Source organism: Dermacentor variabilis, chromosome 2, assembly GCF_050947875.1.
Source record: "Dermacentor variabilis isolate Ectoservices chromosome 2, ASM5094787v1, whole genome shotgun sequence".
Classification (NCBI taxonomy): Eukaryota; Metazoa; Arthropoda; class Arachnida; order Ixodida; family Ixodidae; genus Dermacentor; species Dermacentor variabilis.
The window spans coordinates 54,277,970-54,284,972 of record NC_134569.1 but is presented as its reverse complement, the minus strand read 5'-3'; the positions used below and the strand labels follow the sequence as shown (position 1 = coordinate 54,284,972).

Sequence of the window (7,003 nt, the reverse complement as noted above, 5' to 3'; positions counted from 1 at the left end):
GATAAAAAGGAATAACATGAGGGAACCGCTTTTTTACTTACAGCTAGCTCTTTTTCTAAGTTCTTTGCAAAGGCCTTGTGCAACTCTTTATAATGGTTAATCACAGACTTAAGCACAATCTTCATGGGATCCTCGTCCTGCACAAAATAAATGTAAAAGTAAGTTAGCAAGATGACTGCCATTGCTTTCTTTCAAAACCAATGGCTTTATGAGCATAGAAAAACACTGAGCAACAAAATATCCCATAATTCGCATGTGTGCCTGCAGCTGTAGGTTAGTTCACCCTCGTTAAGCAGTTGCAACAATAGAAGAAAACGGGCATTAGTGTGAACCAGAAATTCAGCTTTCGAGAAAGCTATAAATATCACAGGCAATCTCTTTGCATGTAGACTGCAGACTTTTGACAAATGTTTCTTCAAGTGGTCAGTTTCGGTTTTGCTTTGGGACAAAGAAACACGCAAATGATTCAAGACTGCAAAGTAGTATTGCATCCTAATCTGTGAAGGAGCCAATTTCAGCACTGGATGCCACAGCCGAACACAACATATTGCAGACCTGTTGTGGCCTAGCTTTCTGGAACAGAAGCAGTAAGTCAAGCTATGTTTTGCATGAATACAAGGAACTGCTAATTTAGCATGTCATTTTAAAACATTTTTGTGTGTTCTCATGCCCTTGCCACTGCAGCATTAGGTGGCAGCATTTATACTTTTCACTCCTGCCTCTGGTCTGCTTGCACATTAAAATTTTGCTTCAAAACGCTTAGTGCAGGTTGCACTGATGTTCACAGAATACTACTCTCTATGCAATACAGTTTAACAGTAAGTCATGAATGTCTGGCATCAGTAAGCACCCATGATTTTCAGAGAATAATGGTAGTGCATGTAAATGGGAAAGAAGGCCCATCCCTTCAATGTAGATCAAATTTCATGAACCTAAAAGTGGCATTTGTCTGAAGGTAAGGCAAAGTAACAAACAACCGCACGAATACCTGAAAACGAAAGTGCAACTTAAGAAATTACTGTGTTTACTTGATTCTAATCTACCCTAGATTATAATGTGCGTCTGATTTTCGCAGCCAGAGAGAGAAACAGATTTGCTCTTGTTTCTAAAAAAAAAGAACAAAGTTAAAGTAATAGTAGACCGGGCATCATTCGTCCCTGTCCTATATTGGAAAGGGAGATTTGTACCCCACCTATTGTCATTTTGGTTTTGGACTCTATTCCAATATACATGCCATATTTTAGTGAATTATTCTGGAAAAAATAAGTGCACGTTACAATAGAGCAAAAACCGTGTGCCACCACCTTTCCAAGGGTGTCATTCTGGCAAATAAGCGAATCAAGATGCTAGCGTAGATGGGTTGTTGGGCGATGGTGAATTAATTAAATCTGAAATTGGTGAAACAATAACGAAATGAAATACTTAATACTGACCACCAGCAGGTGAAGTGTGGACAGCACGTTTTCAACTTCCTTTATCGATAGCTTGAGTCTGTGTAGTTGCTGCAGAAAAAATTTAAGCAATGCATATCAAATATACTTTAGAACCAAGTGTTGGGCTAATTGGTCTTGCATAACTGCTGAGGGGACACCACTCTTGCTGTGTGTGCATTATTTATTAGCACCAATTCTTATCAACAGTAATGCAATGAGAATTCAAGGGTAACAAGAAAAGTAGGTGCCTGAATGATACTGCAGCTAGAGCTACTGCAACTTGCTGCCTTCTTTCCCACTCTTCCTTGACTTCATGCTGATACATGCAGGTTGTCCTCCGCCTTCCATGTCGACCGCAACCACTCACCATTACAAGAAGCGCAAAAAGGCATTAGCATCGAAAAAGGCATTGCTGTATTATAGCAGCCCAGCTTGATATCTGTCGCGAGTATGTCTGAATGTCATTCAAACCATTTGTTGCAATCATTACGAGGCCTCAGCACAGTTTTCCTCCTGTTTAGGTATGTTATATACATTATATTTCTTTACTCATGTAGTTTTGCAGGGAAATGTTAAGGCTAGCTAGCCCGGAAATTCTCTGAAGAGTTTTTTTTTTTGTAACCAATGCACTCAAACCCTCTATTTCAAGAGGCACTGAAGAGGAACACTAAATCAGTTTAGACATATATTGTTTATTTTGCAGTAACAAGGTTATTGGAGCAAAAAATGAAAGCCAAATTTAATGTTTTTGAATTTTGCACTGAAACCCCAGTGCCAGTATATCAATGTACTGTCCATTTTTTTTTTCCTTGTTTCAGAGTCGCGTGGCTTACTTCGATTTCTTGAAACTTGCTAAATGCAGTCTATCTTAGCTGATAAAAAAAAAAATTGACTAGGCTTTATGAGACCTGTTCAAAATTTGTGATGTCTCTGCAGGCTGGCATGGCAATTTCAATATGCCATCACCACCCGTCTTTCATTGTGACATCTTTTCCGGCTTACCAAGTCTTTTTTCACGGTAAGGATGGCTTCTTTGGCACTGTAGTAGGGTAATAACACAGCTCAAGTAATTTTTCTCTTCAGTGTTGCCTAATTTTATTAAATTTTCAATTAAACAAAACGATTTCAATCCTCTGACATGAATTCATGGAGCCCAATGTGTTGAAAACCTTGCAACAACATAGTGGACTCAATGTCTCGTCCAATTTAATGAAGTTTCGGGGAGAAATATGGGTAAAATATAGGTGTCGCTGGGTTTCAATTCAAATGACAGACGCCCACTGACCCTTTAATATAGTTTGCCACACCCATGAATGAACACAAGACGCACTCAACATATTCAGTGTCCACTATAAGCGCATGCACTGACAAAAATTGTATCCCCCCTCCCCCCTTTTCCTCCTAATAAGTATGCTATTCACAATGGTGTTATCGAGTTTTCCAATGCAACAAAGTTCTTGTTTTTACAAAGAAGTTATTGGGCACCGCCGGCTTTGTTAAAGCAAAGTCCGACTGGGTAAATTAGCCTCACACACACACATTAGAAATTCACAGGCGATTACAGCATTCCCTAATGTGAAATTTGAGCACAGCTCTATATATGTTTTTATTTTGTGATATATTGGCTGGTCTGGACAACCGGTCTTGTGCAGCATGTTGCAAAGAGCGGCAAAGTGTGCTGCCACTGCCTCGCTAACCTGGACATCGCGAGAGCCAGCGCGTGGAGCCAGCGCATGGGTGACATGTGGGCGCAATTCACAGAAGCCACCACCAACAAACCTCCCAGACAACGCGTGCTACTCCGCCGCCTTCTCGTAGCCACCATCGCCGCACTATGCTATTCTCCTCACGCTTTTGGAATACCCTCCTCTGCTTTCCGCATCATGGTCCCGCTGCACCTTCCTCTTCGCTTATCTCCTTGCACCTCCTCTCCCCACATTTCTCATCCCCAGCTACATGCCGCATTTGCTCTCATTTTTCCCTGTCCTTGTTCACTCTGTCACGCCTACGCTCATGACAGGAACAGCTGCCTAAGAGCTGTGCTCTAAAAAGGAATTGTTCAACACAGCAAATCACCCAAGGAAACAAGTGGCAGTGTGTAATTCACATGGTATAGCACAGGAATGCTGCACTGAGAGTGCTAACAAGTACACTAGGGAGGCTTTCTGAAAAAAAATACAATCATGATAGCTGAACTACCTTTTTTTCTGTCTGATTCAAATGTACTGTCTTCTATTATGAGTAGAGTTTCTGTATACAGTTACTTAAATTATATTACTTAATATATAATTTAGTTACTGCATATGCTCCGATTGGGGAGCATACACAATAAATATATTCCTAAGGGGGGCAGGTTGATGGCTTTGTATCAATTAGAAACAGCATGAAAAGGAGGCTGGATCCATGTTTCTACAGTGCTGGTGCAAATACTATCCAACGTTTGTGTCAGCTTTGTGCTTATAGAAGTTCTGTCCTCAGAAAAAGAGACTCTTCCAGACATGTTAGCCATTAATCTACCACTTCAGTTTCATTTGTCTGCTTTTAATGCCCTTTTGAATGTGTGGCCTACGTTTCAAAGAGCAACTGAAAGCTAGCCCAGACGTACTTGTGTCAAATGAAAACATCAAATGCCAATCAGCCAACAGAGTTGACAGTGAAACGCGAGATATGTACCTTGGAAAAATGTGGGCTATGTCGAGCAATTTTTTGCTGCCGACTGGATGTTCCTGACAGAGTCAACAATGAACAAGTCACTGAGAATGTTGAATTGTACAATTTCACATTGCACATGCGACTTGTCCATACAAAGGCAGCTTTGAAGGATGCCTAATCAGGACTGGATCATTTTCAATTACATGACGTATGTCTTACCTTCAGCTAGGTCATTTTTTGTCTGTACGTCTTCTCTAGCCTTTTCCACTTTCCATTCATCACCTGCTACTGTCGTATGCTGTCTTTGTTGGTCGCATCCAACCTTTGCAGCATGGATGAATGACAAGTGAAACTTTTATTGATGTTCTAGCCACTGCCTAAATTCAAGCAAGTTTTTAGTGCTTACAAATGCTGCTTCATTGTGTGGGTGAGCTGTTCAAGATTTTCAACAATGGCTTGCACCTCTGGTTGCTGGGCCTGCAGTTCATATTGCTGGCAAAGCCTTGCAAGCTTTCCTTCAAATCTGTGGTTTAGAAAACGAGGGATTGGCATTTAGACAAGGCATTGCCAGTGTAGATAGTGCTGAATACCTTCTGTGTACACTTGTGATGTTAACTATTGATTAGATGCGTTTTACTTTTATGTTGCTTGTATGCCACTTGTACTCGCTAGTTCTGCAGGCAAGTTTTCTCTCTCCCCTTGACACAAATATTTATTTTGCAACTGATATTTATGGCAGTCAACTACTACGCAGAAAAAGACTAACTGTTCAGGTTCAACATTCTAAAGCTTCACAGTGGGCTGCAAAGGACACCTAAATGGAGGACTCCATGTTTATTTTAGCCAACTGCAGTCATTAAAGGCGACACTGGAACATATTTTGACCACAGCATTCCTTATCTGCAGACAATGTTGCTATATCTATATATATATGTGTGTGTATGTGTACGTGCAAGCCAAATATTATTCCCGTGCATGCAGCAGGTAGCTAACAATTTCACACAAGAGACTGCTTGGTAAGCCTCTGTTCTTTTTACATCAGCAATGAACTTAAAACGAACTGTGACAGTCCATAGATGCCAGCCATTGGGCACATGCAGACATACCCTTCCATTCTTTCTAGGAAACAGGGAAGTGCCAATTATTAATCTGTCCTGCTCATTTTATCACGGCACCTTAGTCAGACACCATCCACGATGGGCGACTGCTATAAGTACACCACGGAAATATGAGAAATGAGCAGTGGGCAGAGCATTGCTATCGTTGCAGAAATTGCAAAAGTTGTTTAACCTTTCACTAAAATTTCCAGTATCTGGCTAAATGATCCAAATCAACAAGCCACTCACGGCTTGCTTAAGAGTAAAGGAATTCTCATAGGAGTCATCTCTTTGAACCGCCTGTATAAGAATTGCCACTAGAGAGTCAAACAAAAGCTCTGCAACATTTCAGGAACGCATCACAACACGAAAAAGGTGAGGTTTAATGCAGTTGGGCATACTTATGGACATGCTAAAGGAAACATTCTTTTTTTTTTTTTCAACTGCAATTTTCACACGCTTCTGGTTTTTCATTTCTTCGTCCATGGCAATGTCAAACGTACACGCACACACACACACACACACACACACATACAAAAGGAAAGCGTTTAGCAACAGGAAGCAATTTAAACAGCCAGTTTATTTTAAAAACATCGCTGACACTGCGATCCGTTGGCACAACTGGTTGTTCGCGCGCTACTTCGGCGATTGCAGACTTCTCGCTCGTAGGTCGCTGACGTACTCTTGCCTGCCGAAATTGTGTCCTCGGGCCTTCTGGAAACCTTCAATGGCCGTTGCGGGTGCTATGCCAAGCTTGTCTACCATGCACCTGCACATCACGTATCCGGTCCTGTTGACACAGCGCGTGCAGTGAACCCCTACGAGATTGTCATCGTTGTCTGGCGCTTCGCGATGAATTCGGCGACGGCTGCGAAGAACGACTTCACGACTCGCTCGTTGGGTACACAAGCACCGGGGCACATGATCTTGGTGTGGGCGACGCCACGGGAGACCACGCAATTGTGATCGTAGTAGCGGTCCGTGTTCGTCAGATCGATGACGATGCCTAGGCCCTGTATATTCCATAGAGAAAGAAAGCAGTACCTGCTGAAGCAAGCGTTCCGGCGTGAACCACCTGTCACTTGGAAGGCTCGAGCATATTGCTTCGCGAAGCCGCACCTTGAACGGTACGAATCGCGTCCCAGGAACGTTGCTGCCGTGGTCTGCGTAGTCAAGCCACCTGTTGGGGACGGCGTTCCTGGACGGGGTCATATGTATTTGCCCGGTATACACACAAGCTATTTCTGGTAGGTATTTACCTTCACACGGCCTTACAGCCTTCCTTCATCGCAGCTGAAAATTAATGAGCCTACCGTGTGTACAAGACAACGGCGCGCCTCAAGGCGCATGGTGGAACGAGCGGGAAAGCAGAAACAGAAGATGGCGCATGGTTTCGTATTCGGAGGGCTAATGGCGGTTTTGAAATAAAAACAGGTATAACGTAAAACTATTCCAATCTGTTTTTATTCCAAATCCGCCATTACCCTCCGTGATAAGTCAGAATGGTTCGAGTCCAGCCAATATATGGGCGGGTGCCACGCCCAAATGGGCGGAGCTCACTGGCCGACCACGCGGGTCATTGTGCCACTACGCCAAAAGACAGCTATTCTAGAACACTAACACTTTTAAGTTTTACGGGATTTTTAAAGATATTGACGCACTTGCCTATCTATATCGGGCGACCACGTTTCGCCGCCTAACAAATGCTATCGCACAACGCGGGACGCGCCTGCTTGTATCGGAAGTTTCTGGAATGTTATCGATGCTTCTATCCACTGTTTGTTGTCGCAGAACGTTGTGTTATATGATTTCATCGCGTGA

The 7,003-nt window shown here is 42.8% G+C and overlaps 1 pseudogene; it reads right to left on the bottom strand.

Annotated features, from left to right (window-relative positions):
- Positions 1-4,904: 4,904 nt before the first annotated feature.
- LOC142571882 (RNA/RNP complex-1-interacting phosphatase-like) lies at positions 4,905-6,730 on the bottom strand (annotated as a pseudogene).
- Between the last annotated feature and the right edge of the window lie 273 nt (positions 6,731-7,003).